Source organism: Ruditapes philippinarum, unplaced genomic scaffold (assembly GCF_026571515.1).
Source record: "Ruditapes philippinarum isolate M1 unplaced genomic scaffold, ASM2657151v2 ctg11751_1_1_1_1, whole genome shotgun sequence".
NCBI classification, from domain to species: domain Eukaryota; kingdom Metazoa; phylum Mollusca; class Bivalvia; order Venerida; family Veneridae; genus Ruditapes; species Ruditapes philippinarum.
Genome location: NW_026855999.1, coordinates 13,130 through 28,149, shown reverse-complemented (window position 1 = coordinate 28,149; position 15,020 = coordinate 13,130). Strand labels below are relative to the sequence as shown.

General features: G+C 31.9%; 1 long non-coding RNA gene across 1 annotated transcript; it reads right to left on the bottom strand.

The window, feature by feature from the left end:
• Positions 1-916: 916 nt before the first annotated feature.
• Positions 917-11,277, bottom strand: LOC132745071 (uncharacterized). Its single transcript, XR_009627782.1, has 9 exons — positions 11,080-11,277; positions 10,137-10,303; positions 8,684-8,798; positions 8,281-8,415; positions 7,761-7,892; positions 7,270-7,468; positions 6,593-6,615; positions 1,324-1,463; positions 917-948 (listed from the first exon to the last, which is right to left on the bottom strand). It is a non-coding gene; the product is annotated as an uncharacterized LOC132745071 (long non-coding RNA).
• Positions 11,278-15,020: the final 3,743 nt, after the last annotated feature.

Below are 15,020 nucleotides of genomic sequence, written 5' to 3'. Positions count from 1 at the left end.
CTTTCTCATGTGATTTACATTGTACAATGAAACAGTAAGTGGTAAAGGGAGAATTAATTATGTAGTATAACGAATGATTTATATATATACACACTAGGAATGTTTGAATGAATGGCAAATGACCTTGTTTACGGTACAACAGCTGCTTTTCTATTTAAAATATTCGCTTTATAATAACTGCAATTAAACACAGCGCTAATCGACCAATCAGCTCTCAATATCCTACTTATTCTTTTCACATTAAGCATGCGTTATATTCGAGTATAAATTTAATAGATTAAAGGCAAGTTTACATATCGAATAAATTATCAAAGCGGGTATAAAATTTACTAGTATATTATTTAGATAAAAGTTTTTAACTGGCTAAAATATTGACAGTTTTTATTTTTCTTTAGGATGTTTTATTTTACTTTCGTCTTATACATGTTATAGTTATTATCAATAACTAGCTGTAAAGTTACTTTCCTTCATATAAATAAAGACATTATAAAAATTTAAAAAAGATAATTGAAAAAAGAATAAATTCACAATCAGACATCTTTTCCATGTTGTATCTTATCTATAATACTATTTCTTTTGTTAGTAAAAGGTTTCTTATCGAATAAAATGTCTCGCCCAGATGTTTTACTTCAAAGGAAGGTTTGGCCATTTCTACTGTTATTTTCAATTGCCGTATAGAGAGGGCCATGACCTCAAATTATTTTATAACGTAATTGGTTCTTTTTTATCCTTTGATCCTCTAACAATTTGATGGCCCCTTATATAGTTCACGTCGCTTTAGTTTTCGTCTCCATAGCTGTCGGCTATCGCTGCTGCGCCGGTTTTACTGAAATCTATCGACACATATTCTGTCTGTTCATACATAGTAACAAGTGGTCTCTTAGCTGCCAGGTCTGGATATTCGGCTAGATCTAGGTCTGCATACACCAGATTGTCTCCCCTTTCGTTCTGTAAATACAGAGACTGACTTTTGATAAGATTTTGTTCTTCTTAAGTTAAAAGCAAAGTATCACATGTGCATATCGAGAAACAAGAAGACAATTTTGCTGGTTTTGATACAGATGTAAAATACGTTGCTTCTATAATTATGTCGTGCTTTCTATTGAAAATTTATTACATTTAAACATAAGCAGTTTAGCATGTATAATATTGCTGTCTTTTAGTGTTTTTTTGTTGTTTTCATTTTTAAATTAAAAAAATATCATAAAATATCTGGAATAATCCTAAATCATCATTAGGAAGAAAAAAGAAAAAGCACGTTTACATCTTTTATTTTTACTTTATCATCAATAATAAATTATATTAAAGCCTTTCAATAATTACATTTTTGTTTTCTGCATCATTTGTCTCCTTCATAACAGGAAACTTCCTTCTGTCTTTCTTTGGAATGACGCATGCGTATTCTGGCTGTTCTGTGGCATCAGCGTTTCCAGAAGATGTTGCAATATTATTGTGAATGGGGTCTTAAAAATAAAAAGTCGAACAAAATTTGTAGAAATACAGTGTGTTTGTTTGATTTTTACGCCGATTTTGATACATTTCGATCGTTATTACATCGGTTGGTCTAACAAAACGGTTCTGGATAACTAACAGTGTCTCCGCAAATAAGCGATTACTTATCATACATGATTCCTAAATCAGCTGTGCGAGACAAATGACCATATGGTTCAAAGGTCGAGAGCAACTTTCATTTAAATTTGCCTCGCCCGAAGATCAAACCACTGGCCCCCAGATTACAAACACAATACCATCAGTGTTAAACAAGAAAGCGAAATTGTGTTTAAGATATCATTTAAAGTATGACCCACCTAATGGATTACCTTCACTTTGAAGAATATTTAGATAGGCTAGAACTACTAAGGGGCGCGGGTTCAAATCCCACAGGAGGCAACTTTCTTGTCTTTCTTTCTTTCTGTGAACATTATTGATGCGTCTCATTTGAATAAAATAATTATTATGGGTATTTATTGGTTAAATTATGCCAAAGTTAACAGCAAATAATAACATCTGATATTTTTAAAGTCTAATTAATTAGAAACTACAAAGTAAAGTTATTTTATAATTTACAAGTTCAACCCATATACCTATAAGAAAATGTAAACAACCTTTGAGAACAGTCCTCATTTTGTTTTTTCTTTGGAATATTTTCAACAAGTCCATCTAACTACAGTAGGAAAGCAGTAGAACAAGTAATAGAAATGAGTTGCGCAGGGTAACATTTTTATACATATTGCAAACATTTTGATGAAAAACAATAAATTTTGATTATGTGATTTGTTAACTGAATGCTTTTATTTGATTTTTAATTATTCAATACGAAAACATTTTTCATAATGATGATAAGATTACTTGGAGTTTCTCATTTCTGTAAAAAACCGTTCAATATCCAAGTTTTAAATAAGACACAACTTTATCTCAACATCTCGTAAAACATACGGTAAACTTTGTTTACATTTTGCATTCAAGTCTATAACTGACCAATGTTGTCAATTTTACAATCCTTTATAGTGCCAATTAGGGAGGAGGCATACCTTAAAACAAGAAATAAGCATCGTTTCATTTAATTAAACACCTATATCAAACTAACTTTTCTAATCAACATGAATTAAATATCATAAAAGTAATTATGATACTCGAATGAGACCAAGACACTTGGTGTTTGTGATGACAGATCTTTCGTTAAGACAGTTTCATAAAGACAATCAAGTGCTTATTTTCTGTATGTAACACATTCAATATACTAAGTTTTTATTTCTATTAAGGTAAGCAGTTTTACATTCCATACATGATGCTTAATAAAAAATACGAGTAAAAGTGTCTCCATGTATTAATTTTTTCTTAACTTTAGATAACCCCCATCAAGACAAAATTCAGGAATCGGTAGCAATACCTTAAATTTATCATGCAACTACTATGGTAACTGCCCGATAACACTTGCCTGATAATTATTTTTGATATCAGGTCAGTAACCTGATATCAAAAATAAGCCCCGCCCATTTTAACGGACTTTTTTCAATTGCTTATATTCTCATTTTTACCAGCATGTGAATTCTACAATGTAATCTCATACCCTTACAAGTCTTGAATCAAGGTGCGATATTTTGGCCTATTATTTCGATTTCAATTACGAATAAATTAGATAGCGAATAGTTTTAGCTCCAACTAAATGAAGTGACGTCATAATTTATATTGCAAATGACATCATCGATGTTCACGTCATACTATACATGTAATCATAACAAACAGGCTAGACGATTTTCATTGAGATCTTGTAAATGTTTACTTTATTTCGCCGGATTATTATTCAATAAGTGAACAAATTGTTTCGTTTAAAAAATAAGACGCACGTTTGTGTAGCTTGTGTTTGATTGCCGATTTGACTTTTCTTTGATTAAAATGGGATATCGTGAACTTTTGAATTTGACAATTTAAAACAAAAATTGCAGTAAAGTTTAGTTTATGTGATTGTAAGTGGATTTTTGGATCGATGTTTAAATTAAAGGTAAGAATTTTATCGTATTAGGCCTACAATCTGTTGTATATTTTATACGAGTCGAAAGAAAAAATGGCCGCCAATAACAAATTCTAAGTTTCAGAGGCGGAGGAATTTTTTCAAGAATTATTTCTTTGAACAAAAATCCCCCTTTTTAACGAAATTCGCTATTTAAAAGTAGATTATTCTTTTATTTTGACAGTTGTTATGTGTTACATGATAAATAGAAAAACATGCTACTGTCTTTTGATATCAATTTTATCAGGCTCGGCTGATATGGGCAGAAAGGGCTCGGCAAGCCTCGCCCTTTCTAGCCCATATCAGCCTCGCCTGATAAAATTGATATCAAAAGACAGTAGCATGTTATTCTCTATATGTCAATTTGGAATGATAATTTAGTTTAAAGGTAATATAGAAATTAAAATATATCAAGTGTTGTACCAAAATCTCGTAGCATCAAGACTTCTTATCACAAAGAACAACCATGAATGCTATCTGTTGGGTGCCAATGCAAAACTCAATAAAATATAATGACAAATGGACGATGGTTCAACGTTACTGCATCGCAACGCTAATTCCCGTAGTAGGTGTTTTAATTAAGGTAGACCATGGGTAATGCATTACCTCCACTTTGAAGAGTATTCAAATAGGCTAGAATCGCTTGTAAACTACATTGAAATTGAGGGGCGTGGGTTCAAACCCCAGAAGGGGCAACTTTTTTTTCTTTCTTTTTTTCTTTTTATCATTATTTATGTATCTCTCTGATCCCTTCTGGAAGAAAAAAGTTTGATTTAAATTACATAATTATTTTAGGTATTTTTTTGCTAAATAATGCCAAAATTTATAGCAAATATGATACCAGATATTTTCAAAGTTCGATAAAATAAAAACTACACGGTAAAAGTATTTTATATTTCGCATGATCAACTAATAAACCTTTGAGAAAATTTAGGCAAACTTTGAAAACAGACCCTCATTTCAATAAATTTTAGGGATATTTTGAATAAGGCATTTTAGATAGGGAAATGGTAAAATAAGTGTTAAAAGTGGATGGGGTAGGGTAACATTTTTATACATATTAAGAACATTTTGTTTAGAAACAAACATTTTGCTCGTGTTATGTGTTACCTGAATGTTATTATTTGTTTTTTAATAATAAGCAATAGAAAAACATTTTTTTTAATGATGATATTACAGATTATTTACAGTTTCCTCATTTCTGAAAATAAGCCCTTCTAATGGCAAGGTCTTAGTTCAGAAATATATCCATAACTTATAAACCACACGGTAAATTTTATCTAAATTTTGCATACAGGTGACCTTGAAGACATATAACTGTCCTATGTTGTCAATTTTACAGTTCCTTATGGTGCCCATTACCCATGGTCTACCTTAAGTACTAAACATCTACATTTGTGTGTGTTGTACTTTAACTACTAAATTAATAATATATTGTTTGCAATGCCATATTTACTTAGAAACGGAAGAAGCATGTCGCGCTTGCTTATTCTGTGTAGGGCAAAAGAAATCAAAACCGATTCTGCAATTATCTTGTTATTTTGTTGTGATTCATGCTTCCGAGGGATCACTTTGTTTCCAGATTTTTATAATTCAACAACAGGTGTCAAGTGCTGTGTGGCAGCTGTAAAAAATTGCTCCGTATTTCACTTCAGTGTTGTTATATTTGTCTGGTCCTTTTGGATCATTGATGCCAGCACTATTAAGTGTTGAAAATTGAGTACCGTTCAAACCGGTGCTAGTGGGCGTGAGGGATGTTGCACGTATTCATTACCCCTCATGTACAGACTTAATCAAACCGATTATGAAAACGACGATTGTGAAAATGACGATCTGACTAGCGAATTGATGGAGATTTTTAGTTTGATTCGTTGCTATCTTTGAATACAATAACATAACATACTTTTTGACTTTTAATACTCGTTGTACCTGAGACATTTACCAATCTACTCGTGTCATATTATACTTAACTTAGCTGATAAAATGTAATTGAGACCATTTTTACGAAGTAACGCCAAATTCGTGAATGGAGAACTGAAGCAACGGCAGCTATCTCATTTAAGTAGCTAAGTCTTATTTTACCTGCTTCCTTTTTATGTTATACAACAATTGTAGTTTGACAAAATATCTTAGCCTAGGTATACACAATTTGAAAAAGTAACGTTTTAAATGTGTTAAATGTACATATTTATTTAACGAAAGCACAAAAGTCACCTTCAAAACGGTAATCAGGTTGTCTTTCTCATGAATGATCTAACGAAGTAAAACATATTCCTGAAAAGAATTAAATGCTTTTTAAAGTATAATGTCGTAGCAGCCGTATGCGCGATTTCATTTCTTTAAATTTGATTTCGAATAAAATATTTTGGTTCGTTAACTTACTCGTTATTCGTTGTGGCAATATCGTTGTACAGATTTGGCTTTACTTTTACGTTATTTACACATTCTTGCGTTACTGGATATGCACGGTCGAATACTAACTTATTCATGGAGATAGAAAACATAAGAAATATAAATCTCACAGATACTTTTATCTATTTTGTTTTTGAAATAAAGATCAAGAAAAATAAGATAAACATTTTTTGCTAATAAATGAATTTGGATGGTTAGAACGATTCTCACAATAATTATCGTGCTCAACGCGGGACAATTTCTGAAAGGAAATATTCTCCTCCTGTTTATATGTTTTATATGCAACAGTTCTTTTGCTGCTTTTTTGTTAAAAGATATGTCGTTAATATTAATTGATACTTATGTATTTTATACTTTCAAGCCATTTTCTATAAACGCCGACATTTCTGTGAAGGGCGTGATGTTTCTGCCCTTGCTCGAGAAAATACTTCTTTTGGTCTTTGCATAGCAACGTACCGCATCGGAAGAATGTATGTATTGCTATAAAAGAAAAAAATCTTATGGCCAATACAAAACTATCTGAAATCGGTTGAATACGTCCAAGATTCGTTATCGGCATACCACAGCAGTTTAAAGATGTTAGGTTTTACATCATGCAGGAAAATAAAGTTGTCATACAAATAAGTGCATATGGAACATGGGCAAATAAATGTTTGTTCTAGCACTTACCGTTTCCAGTCGGATATAAATTTCTGAAAATAAAACATATTTTTGAACCTCTTTGCATGCAAGCAAACTAGTAAAAACAAATTGTGCAAAGTACATCAACCAGGTAAAGTCAATTTTAGAAATTAAGTAAGTAAATGCATAATTACTGATAATTCATTCTAAGTTTCTATCTGATTGTAATTTACTGTTTTTTTACCGAAAAGATTTATTATTATTAAGAATATTTAGCTATTATATTGAAAGAAAACGTGCAATTTCACACGACAAACAAGGTGACGTAAAGATTGTGGTACATGTCCATACTCCGAGCCCCACGAAGCACAAACTTTCATGGGAAATAGCCTTTGCTGCCGCTTGATTCATGTGAAATTCATAATCGTTAATTATGAGCTCATTAGGGTTTCAGACTTATAAAACGCTTAAAGTTTTACATGCAAATGTTTACGTCATTTTCGTTATTCTTTATCTGGCTGCTATTTTTATTGACTTCACGTGATGTAACACCTTTGTCAGTAATTGCTGTGAAGCTTTTTACCTATCAAACACATAGCCTATAAATAGATGACATTTCTGCACATAAAAGTTTGCTTCGACAAGTAAGGAGTCTAATGTGCATGTAATAAGAAAGGAATAAAATGGAAAACTCCGAATAAATATAAGAGATATATGTTACATACTCATTTCTTTCCTCAATGTTAAGTTCATGAATGTTCTTTTTGTCTGGTGTCTCATTCTGTCATTTCTTGCGTACAATAAGAGTCACAATGACCGCTATGAAGATAACTAAAATACAGCCAATTATTGGCCCAACGACTAATGCAAAGCTTGACTTGGCCGATGGTTTAGTTGCTTTGGCTACTTGACTTTCAGATGGATCTGATGGAGGAAAGGAAAACAATAGCTCAATCATTATAATTTGTATATGAAGCATTATCACTCTCATCAGACAGTTATGATTTTTATAAAAGTTGCATAATTTTATGTAAATGCTACATTTTAAGATATTAAGATTTATTCATGAGAGTCTTAATACTAAGTTTTAAAACTCTATCACTTATCCAAAAGCGTTATTTTCATATAAGACGCTATATATTTCATATTTCTGTCATTACATTTCCAGAATTTGTACATAAATATTACATCAAAGTTTGCAGCCTACAAGAAATACCTGTCACGATGAGCGTTATATTTCTTGATACAATTCCACCAATTCCATTATGGGCCTTGCAACTATATGTCTGGGAATGGTCGGTCGAAACGTTTGTTAAATAAAGCTTTATTGATTTTTCTCCGAATATCTCTTTAGAAATAAATAATAAATAATATATATAACAGCTTTTGATCAGCCAGTTAGTGCTTTAAAATGTGTATCAACTAAGAAAACAACTGAAATAAGAAGCACCTTTAGTATTCTTAGAAAAAATTAAACAGTTGCGATATGAATTTTACTTTCAGCGCAATATAAGAGCACGATTTAACTAAGGCTTTAACATGAAAATATATATGCAATATATTAGAGATTAGTAAACTGATATGTATGATGTTTAAACAATTACAAATCAATCAAAATCAGTATGAGGACAGTAAGTCAATTTAGATCATCACACAATAAACTATGTTATATTAGATGAAAAAGGATTATATGGAATTACTATATTTTAAAAACTATGAATTTGTCTGCATAAAACCTGTAATAATGCCGGTCTGATTCTGCCACGAAAGTGTTGATGGGGGATTGCTGTCCACGTTACAGGTCAAGTCAACATCATCACCGAGGTAAACTGTTTTCTGTTCTTTCTCTGATATAGTTACTATTGGATAATCTGCAGTAACGGAAAAAATAAAGAACCACTTATTGTTATCACTTAGTATTATACTATAATTTAGTATTGGTTTCAGAGAAATTCATTTTACCTGATTTTATTAAAAAAAAACCTTAAAATACATTCCGAAGAATCCCCAATAACAAGTGAGGCGATAGATAATAAGCATACAAATTTTACAAGGTTTTGTTCAAGTTTTACAGTTTATACAGAGTTAAACAAAATGTATTCATTAAAAAAAAGAAAAGAAAAATAAGAAAAGGCATACACGTTATATTAAGAGTATATTCAACATTTAATCTAAGATCGGGAAAGCCTTCATTTTTCACTTCACATTTGATCTCCCTTGAATTATCATGTCTTGTAAAAATGAAGCTCCGAATCTGGAACGAGATATCAGAAAATGGAATATCCTGCAAGGCAACTGCTTTCAAACAGACTAAAACACAACAATAAAAAACAAACATTCACCAGATCAACATGATATAAAATATTCTAAATACTGTAGATCAATAAGGACGAGGTAACATAAGCAAAGTTCAAAGATAAAAATTCAAATTAACCCTTCGGGTCGAAAGTGATTACAATTTTAACTTTTGCAAAAAGATTGATACCAGTCCGTCCAGGTGTCGAGAACTTTCGTATTGTGTTTAACTTTATCAATCACCCCATTTTATTTAACTAAGTGAACAACTAAAACAAGAGATAAACAATTAAAAAACAATAGCATTGCATTTAACGTGTCAGGCGCTGTTTAAAGTTTCCAGTTATCTCTTTATTTCTCGTTTTGAGCAACAAAAATGATTTGAGGCGCGACGCGAGAAAACCGGTCTTAATGACATTTTTTTCGAAATTTGGTTTTTAACTCATTGTTGTAGATATTTTTTTCTGAATAAGAGAGTGAAAACCGTTTTAAAATCAAAAGATTAATTATCGAGATATGCCTATTTAAAGAACGTCATATATTTGAACACTTTGTTAACAAATGACGTCGAAAAATTAAATTTACGTTTAACGTTATTAATTGTAGAATTTTAAACGGCAATTATATTTATCTTAAATCCACTGAATTATTAAGATTAAACTTTCAAAAGAAGTTGGTTATGAAGTTATGTAAACATTAGACCTCTCGCTAATTGCGATTTTAGTGTTGCTTAGCAGCAACGTAATAACAACACGCATAAGCGTGTCATACACGGTGTAAATCATTGCCACGTTATATTCCTTCAATTTGGACAAAACCTTTCATCATCCTTACGGGATTTTTTCACTGAAAAACAAATATTGCAGACCACGAACAGAAAACGTTGTTGGGTTTTATATGATCGCATAGGTTTAATCCGTTGCCGTCAGCAGACACCTTGTTAGGTATATACCAAATACAAAATGTACAAAGAAATAAATAAACAAACAATAGTGTATGTGTCTACGTATTTTAACGTTATTTATTTATGCGGCTATAATAATGTAGCAAAAATATAGACAGTGAAATAAAAAGCTCCATGTTTTTCTTTACAACAGAAAATGTAGAAATTGTAAAATATTAAATAATAGCGTATTATGAACATAGAGACAATGGTGGTAGTTTAAAACTACAAAGAAAAGTTCTGGGTACTTTAGTCAGCACTTAGCTGTTATAACAGTGCACTTTAATCACTGATAATATGACTGACTGTCTTGACTGACAAACGCTCGCACACTTCGCGACAAATATCTCTTACGCTCTGCTGTCATTCCTCCGGGCGTAATAACCCTTGGACGGACACATGAACTGAACCGGAATCCGGGTTCTTTCAAGACTTGGATCAAATGTTCCTCGCCTTCAGATGTTATTCTCGCCATCACCACTACCGGTGAGTCCGACTGGAACCGGAAGTGCTGGAATTTTCTATCAATAGAAAAATGATAAATATCCGTGATGACAAATGCAACAAACTGATTTCCTAAAATGCATGTATAAATAAAAAACATAAACATTAGTCAGAGCTTATTTAGAAATATTTCAATCAAAAGAACGGAAGAGCTTGGAAAGCTCTTACATAGCATGACTGTAAACTTGGTCACGCGGCAGAAAAAACTGTTACAGAATTTCATTCACGTTAAAGTGTATTAAGGTGGATATATGCGACGAATTCGTCTGCATAATATTTTGTTCCGGAACATTTTACATGTATTCTGTTTCATAATAATATACAGAACAGAACAGAACATATATTTTATTTTGAATTAAGCATATACAGCTCATCTTCATATACAACAAATATATACATGCATGAATATGAAAAATGGTAAACGCATATCAATAAATGAAATAAACTAGTGAGAGTGTAATACAACACATGTACTATTTACAATCCTTATATAACTTAATAATATAAATGTGGAGACATTCTATGTGACAACTCTTTCTTTCAATATGTGATTATAGAATCATTTTGTCAATTTTTTTTTAATTTTGTAAAGTATTTTATTAGAAATAGCTTATAACTTTTAAAGAACCATTTAGTAAAATTAAAGAAAAAAAAAATACTAGTAAACGATTAATAGAAACACCACATCCTTAAATTTTCATGTAAAAGACATTTTCTCTTTCTATGGTTCAGGAACGTAGAGTCTGGAATTGTGAGTTAACATTTTCATTTGAATGAGATAAGTATAGTTTACCTTATACCAATTATTGGTTTGAAAAATCTCTCTAGAAAGGGTTTCCATTGCCGCCATGACCACTGAGGGTAACATACAGCGCTGTTGGTTGTAGATGACTTCTCTGTTACATCGGCCAGCTGTTGAAGTGTTTCTACATCATGCCCCCGGAATTTAATTTTTAGATGTGCAAATCCCGCATCAACTTAACACCTCGCATGTCCTTAAAAGAAAATTTAAATTATTATTAATATGGAAAAGCCTTACCTGCTGCGATTTAAAAGGAAAAAACACATAAATACTTATGCTTTTGAACAAAACTACGGTGTTTATGTTACATATATATTGTCTTGGGGGAAAAACAAGATAAGATTGCCAAAATTTGTTTAGATTGCCGAGTAACTAGAAGTTAGAAAAGAATCTAAGTAATTAAGATTTCTTGAATCAGTACCTGGTACTTGCATATGATACTCGTTCTTTTCAATCTGTCCTGTCATAACGCGCCACATAATATATCCAATAGTGTAACGGTTTTTATTCTGTCTTGAAATATAAAATATAGTTCAATTAATTTGTATGTTTAGTAATTTATTGAGCTATAGCAATTGAGTTTACACAATAAGTCTTTGAATTGTGAAGAAAATAGTAAGACTGATATTTTTAACTATGTACAAACATGCATTTTTAAAATTGCATTACTAGTACTGATTCTGCAGTACCTAATGCACATTTATTTTGCAAACACTGCTTGCATAATTATTTATTTTGCAAATACGGCATAAGTACTGTCAAACACAAGCTATGCTGCCACTTGTACTGGTACTGAATAACTGCTCAAAATGTGGTACTGGTACTGCATTTGGCACTACTTTTGTTTTCATAATAAATTGAAAAAGGAATTTTTTATAACATATATTGTTCTATTCATGGAAAGTTAATTCACTTTTACATTACAAACATTTTGTTGTGACAATCTGTATGCAAACTAAGTTAAAATCCCTTAAATGTAAAAGTACTGGTATTTATTTGCCTTTAAACTAAACGTACTGGTACAGCAGTACTGATATATCTCCTGGTATTACATAAGTTGAAACTGGTTCTGGTATTAATTTTAAAAAGTATATCCCAAGTACTAATATATATCTGATCGTTAAGATGGTAGTTTACGTGATATAATTAACCGCATTGTAAATATTTTGCTACAAAAATCAAAAATAATTACCAGGGCAATTATCCGAGTGTATCGACAAGGCAGGAGTCTGATTAGCGTGAATCTGTAATGTCCAGCCTACCATCGACAGCACAGCGTCAGGTCCGTGTGTCCCTTTACCATCTGGACCTATGGTTTGATTTTCGTCAATCAGAAAGTTGAGTTGGCGAGGCATGCCATCCAGTCTTACTCCGAATATTTGTATTTTACGTAGGGTTAAAAAGTATAATGGACCCATCTGGCGAGAAAATGAGGCAAACTGACGTTCTGACTAAAGTCAAATGTAAGATGGATAAACTGTTCCTCCGAGTCACGTGTGTCAACACTACGCCGTATGCACTCATTATATATTCCTATAAAATTACAAAAAAAAAAAGATATCCAAAGTAAAACATAAATTTTAACTTCTTAAAACAATGATTTTAATATTCAAAATCATAAGAATCAAGATATTGTCGAAATAGAAAGCACATGCATTTTTTGCCAATTCTTTCGTGCATTGAGTCTTATTTGATATTATAAGATATGCTTAGAAAATAATTAATAATTCATGCAGGTCAAATATCTGTTTAAATTAATTATAAATGTGAAGTTACATTATTGTTCTTTTCTATCATTACGTTTTGTGCAAGAAGTACGTGGTCCCGCAGTGCCGTCGTTGTTGCTAGTGTCACATCCTCGGTCACTGTACCTGATATCTGTCCGCGCAGCTTCTCACAAGTGACACATACATCATCTTTTGGGCTAGCTATACGAATATGCGGTAAACATGTCCGCCAGATGTCTTTGAATGACGTTAGCTCTAAAGCGTGCACACGGGGATCTGAACAAGACTGTTTGTACAGCTGATGCATGTCTTTTTTTGGTTGTGTCAGACGTCAGATACACTGGTGGGATGTTGTCTAGGCAACGAGGGGCTGCAGGTTGAGGGAGACCTCTTTTTTTCTGCATAATTGCGGATGAAATGAAGAACGCGCATGACATCATCATACGTAATAGCATGCTTTGGGTTTTTTTTCCTGCGTTGCCATGCTGCCTTCGAGTTACGCCGTGTTGACTGACATGTTTAACAATGGCCCCTAATGCATATTTCGTAATGTCATAACATAACATGAATGTTCCTTTGCACACCGTTTTTCCTGTCACCCGAAATGTCTTCCTAGAACGCTGCCTTTTTTTGCCACGTTTAGTTTTCTCGTCGTTTCCCTCAGCCACTAATGACATGATACAAAGTTCTTTCTCCTCCTTTGTCATTTCCCTGATAGAAAGAATATGACTCAGTATGTCGTCAAATTCAAACTTTGTATGACAATTAAGACGACAACCTCAACCTTTTATAATAAATTGTCTTACTGTCTGTGTATCATCAGATGTTTCACAAATTCCCTCCTCATTACTATTATTAAAAATGTTTGCCTCAGCTGATATTCGAACTCGATTCGCTTGCGTTACAGGCCACTGCACTATCCACTGACGTATACACAAATCTGTACTGAGTTAGGTTATTAATCAATATTTTAATCTAAAAAAAAAACAATTTTTATTCCATGATGACTTGGCATACTTTCCTATTTTCTTGCAAAAATTTTCAAAATGAACTATGAGTATTAATTTATCTTGGGACTGATTTGATTATTCTTAAAACAATCTGCCGATAATATATGAATTATGAAAGCAAACGCTCAATACAAAACTGCAGTAAAGTTATTTAAAATCAAAACAACGTAGATTTCTAGATCTAGAATATCTTAATTTTTTCTATATAAAGGCACCGCATTTAGTTGCCAATTCTTGTTCTTTTGTATATTGTATACTTAGATATAATGTAAGTAACTGTAGATTCTATACTATTTACAAACGTCAGTGTACTACCAACAATAAAAGATTACCAATGCTACTAGAATATATATGCTCTGATTATAATTTATAAAAATGCAAAATATGTTTTTGTTGCTGATTTTCCTGAATTATACATAAAACACACTTATTTCTAATTCCTCCTCCATCTTTTAATGTTTCCTCTGAATTCCAAAGTCAATACACTTTAAAAAAAACTCAATAGCACACGATAAAAAGTGTTTCCGTATTTACATGTGTAATACGCAACAAGAGTGACGTCATTTAAATCGCTGTAGTGCACATTTTATTGCCCTGTCATTAAGGGCCGGGTTTTTCGCGTCGCGCGGTTCCAACTTTGTTTTCACGCCCAAAAATGTATTTTCATTTCATTTTTTTCCCTTTACTTTTTAAAAAAAGACAAATTTAATAAAATTTTTATGAAGACACAGAGCTGATTTAGAAACATTTTTACCCAAATTTTTTATTGGGTTTGTGGGGGTAATGTACTTACCCATGTATATTCCACCCATATGTTACATTTTGGGCCCCCTCTTCTTTTCATCGAGGGAACGTTTGCTTTAAAAGGTTTTACTCCACTTATTACAATGGAAAACTTCTTTTTGGGTTCCCACTTTTTCGACTGAGAACTTTTAATGTTTTTTATTGGTGTTTTCCATTTTCCCCTTTATTTTGTTTTAGGGAAATTTCCTTAAATTTAACAATTTGTTTTGGTTTAACTGTTTAAGTATCAATATAAATTAAAATTGATTGATAAAAACAAAACAAAAAAGCCAAATTAATATTGTAATAAATCAGATATTTTTACCATTGATGTAGGTGTCGAATATTTTTATCCCTTAAAGGTATATAAAATCCATAACAAATACAAGACGCTTTCATTCCCCAAATTGAA